The sequence below is a fragment of the Myiozetetes cayanensis genome, unplaced genomic scaffold, assembly GCF_022539395.1.
Source record: "Myiozetetes cayanensis isolate MyiCay16 unplaced genomic scaffold, myiCay2020 scf1, whole genome shotgun sequence".
Classification (NCBI taxonomy): Eukaryota; Metazoa; Chordata; class Aves; order Passeriformes; family Tyrannidae; genus Myiozetetes; species Myiozetetes cayanensis.
This window is the reverse complement of record NW_026086604.1, coordinates 82,255,713-82,256,112: the sequence shown is the minus strand read 5'-3', so window position 1 is coordinate 82,256,112 and position 400 is coordinate 82,255,713.

The window sequence follows — 400 nt, the reverse complement described above, 5'->3', positions numbered from 1 at the left end:
AATAAAAGTGTTTATTACAAGGTGGTTGTTTGAATTTCTATTTATCCTGAAGATACAACATTTTCTGGCCACTGCACATGTTCAACATGTTTCCAGAAAGGCTGCACTCGCTCTCCTGGGTTTTGTCTGTGGTTTTTGTCTTTCATTGTTACTAAGTAGTCAGGGAATGCATAGGCCACTTAATGAATATGGATAAGAATATGCATTCAGCTGGTACCATAAGATGACGTGATAGAACTAGAGGTTCATTACAGTTAAAACAAAACAAAACCAACAACAACAACAAAAGCAAGGTTCTGATTTTAATTGCAACCATTTTGTCTCAGTAGGTTCAACTGAACTGCACTGGTCTAATGAACCACACCAAAAAAAAAAAAAATCAAGAAAAACTTCCATCTTG